General features: G+C 50.0%; 1 long non-coding RNA gene across 1 annotated transcript; it reads right to left on the reverse strand.

Annotated features, from left to right (window-relative positions):
* Positions 1 to 1,608: 1,608 nt before the first annotated feature.
* Positions 1,609 to 2,824, reverse strand: LOC142068764 (uncharacterized). The gene is made up of 2 exons (XR_012664643.1): positions 2,735 to 2,824; positions 1,609 to 2,146 (listed from the first exon to the last, which is right to left on the reverse strand). It is a non-coding gene; the product is annotated as an uncharacterized LOC142068764 (long non-coding RNA).
* Positions 2,825 to 3,306: the final 482 nt, after the last annotated feature.

Raw genomic sequence — 3,306 nt, forward strand, 5'->3', positions numbered from 1 at the left:
GGGTGACAGTGGACGAGAAGCTGAATATGAGCCAGCAGTGTGCCCTTGTTGCCAAGAAGGCCAATGGCATTTTGGGATGTATAAGTAGGGGCATAGCGAGCAGATCGAGGGACGTGATCGTCCCCCTCTATTCGACATTGGTGAGGCCTCATCTGGAGTACTGTGTCCAGTTTTGGGCCCCACACTACAAGAAGGATGTGGATAAATTGGAGAGAGTCCAGCGAAGGGCAACAAAAATGATTAGGGGTCTGGAACACATGAGTTATGAGGAGAGGCTGAGGGAACTGGGATTGTTTAGTCTGCAGAAGAGAAGAATGATGGGGGATTTGATAGCTGCTTTCAACTACCTGAGAGGTAGTTCCAGAGAGGATGGTTCTAGACTATTCTCAGTGGTGGAAGAGGACAGGACAAGGAGTAATGGTCTCAAGTTGCAGTGGGGGAGGTTCAGGTTGGATATTAGGAAAAACTTTTTCACTAGGAGGGTGGTGAAACACTGGAATGCGTTGCCTAGGGAGGTGGTGGAATCTCTTTCCTTAGAGGTTTCTAAGGTCAGGCTTGACAAAGCCCTGGCTGGGATGATTTAATTGGGTATGGGTCCTGCTTTTGAGCAGGGGGTTGGACTAGATGACCTTCAGGGGTCCCTTCCAACCCTGATATTCTATGATTCTATGATTCAATGGGATTCCCTAACTGTGGTGGGGCCATAGACGGAACCCGTATCCCTATCTTGGCACCGGAGCACCAAGCCGCCGAGTACATAAACCGCAAGGGGTACTTTTCGATAGTGCTGCAAGCTCTGGTGGATCACAAGGGACGTTTCACCAACATCAACGTGGGATGGCCAGGAAAGGTACATGACACTCGCATCTTCAGGAACTCTGGTCTGTTTCAAAAGCTGCAGGAAGGGACTTTATTCCCAGACCAGAAGATAACTGTAGGGGATGTTGAAATGCCTATATGTATCCTTGGGGACCCAGCCTACCCCTTAATGCCATGGCTATTGAAGCCGTACACAGGCAGCCTGGACAGTAGTCAGAAGCTGTTCAACTACAGGCTGAGCAAGTGCAGAATGGTGGTAGAATGTGCATTTGGACGTTTAAAGGTGCGCTGGTGCAGTTTACTGACTCGCTTAGACCTCAGCGAAACCAATATTCCCACTGTTATTACTGCTTGCTGTGTGCTCCACAATATCTGTGAGAGTAAGGGGGAGACGTTTATGGCGGGGTGGGTGGTTGAGGCAAATCGCCTGGCTGCTGGTTACGCGCAGCCAGACACCAGGGCAGTTAGAAGAGCACAGGAGGGCGTGGTACACATCAGAGAAGCTTTGAAAACCAGTTTCATGACTGGCCAGGCTACGGTGTGAAAGTTCTGTTTGTTTCTCCTTGATGAAACCCCCCGCCCCTTGGTTCACTCTACTTCCCTGTAAGCTAACCACCCGCCCCTCCTCCCTTCAATCACCGCTTTCAGAGGCAATAAAGTCATTGTTGCTTCACATTCATGCATTCTTTATTCATTCATCACACAAATAGGGGGATGACTACCAAGGTAGCCCAGGAGGGGTGGTGGAGGAGGGAAGGAAAATGCCACACAGCACTTTAAGCACAGCACTTTAAAAGTTTACAACTTTAAAATTTATTGAATGACAGCCTTCTTTTTTTTGGGCAATCCTCTGTGGTGGAGTGGCTGGTTGGCCAGAGGCCCCCCCACCGCGTTCTTGGGCATCTGGGTGTGGAGGCTATGGAACTTGGGGAGGAGGGCGGTTGGTTACACAGGGGCTGTAGTGGCAGTCTGTGCTCCAGCTGCCTTTGCTGCAGCTCAACCATGCACTGGAGCATACTGGTTTGGTCCTCCAGCAGCCTCAGCATTGAATCCTGCCTCCTCTTATCACGCTGCCGCCACATTTGAGCTTGAGCCCTCTCTTCAGCCCGCCACTTACTCTCTTCAGCCCGCCACCTCTCCTCCCGGTCATTTTGTGCTTTTCTGCACTCTGACATTATTTGCCTCCACGCATTCGTCTGTGCTCTGTCAGTGTGGGAGGACAGCATGAGCTCGGAGAACATTTCATCGCGAGTGCGTTTTTTTTTCTTTCTAAGCTTCACTAGCCTCTGGGAAGGAGAAGATCCTGTGATCATTGAAACACATGCAGCTGGTGGAGAAAAAAAAAGGGACAGCTGTATTTAAAAAGACACATTTTATAAAACAGTGGCTACACTCTTTCAGGGTAAACCTTGCTGTTAACATTACATACATAGCACATGTGCTTTCGTTACAAGGTCGCATTTTGCCTCCCACCACCGCGTGGCTACCCCCTCAACCTTCCCCCCTCCCTGTGGCTAACAGCAGGGAACATTTCTGTTTAGCCACAGGCAAACAACCCAGCAGGAATGGGCTCCTCTGAGTGTCCCCTGAAGAAAAGCACTCTATTTCAACCAGGTGACCATGAATTATATCTCACTCTCCTGAGGATAACACAGAGAGATAAAGAATGGATGTTGTTTGAATGCCAGCAAACATACACTGCAATGCTTTGTTGTACAATGATTCCCGAGTACGTGTTACTGGCCTGGAGTGGTAAAGTGTCCTACCATGAAGGACGCAATAAGGCTGCCCTCCACAGAAACTTTTTGCAAAGGCTTTAGGAGTACATCTAGGAGAACCGCGAATGCCAGGGCAAAGTAATCCTTTCACATGCTTGCCTTTAAACCATGTATAGTATTTTAAAAGGTACACTCACCAGAGGTCCCTTCTCCGCCTGCTGGGTCCAGGAGGCAGCCTTGGGTGGGTTCGAGGGGTACTGGCTCCAGGTCCAGGGTGAGAAACAGTTCCTGGCTGTTGGGAAAACCAGTTTCTCTGCTTGCTTGCTGTGAGCTATCTACAACCTGATCATCATCATCATCTTCTTCATCCCCCAAACCTGCTTCCGTATTGCCTCCATCTCCATTGAAGGAGTCAAACAACATGGCTGGGGTAGTGGTGGCTGAACACCCTAAAATGGCATGCAGCTCATCATAGAAGCGGCATGTTTGGGGCTCTGACCCAGAGCGGCCGTTCGCCTCTCTGGTTTTCTGGTAGGCTTGCCTCAGCTCCTTCAGTTTCACGCGGCACTGCTTCAGGTCCCTGTTATGGCCTCTGTCCTTCATGCCCTGGGAGATTTTGACAAAGGTTTTGGCATTTCGAAAACTGGAACGGAGTTCTGATAGCACGGATTCCTCTCCCCAAACAGCGATCAGATCCCGTACCTCCCGTTCGGTCCATGCTGGAGCTCTTTTGCGATTCTGGGACTCCATCATGGTCATCTGTGCTGAT

This window comes from Caretta caretta, chromosome 13 (genome assembly GCF_965140235.1).
Source record: "Caretta caretta isolate rCarCar2 chromosome 13, rCarCar1.hap1, whole genome shotgun sequence".
In the NCBI taxonomy this organism is placed as follows: domain Eukaryota; kingdom Metazoa; phylum Chordata; order Testudines; family Cheloniidae; genus Caretta; species Caretta caretta.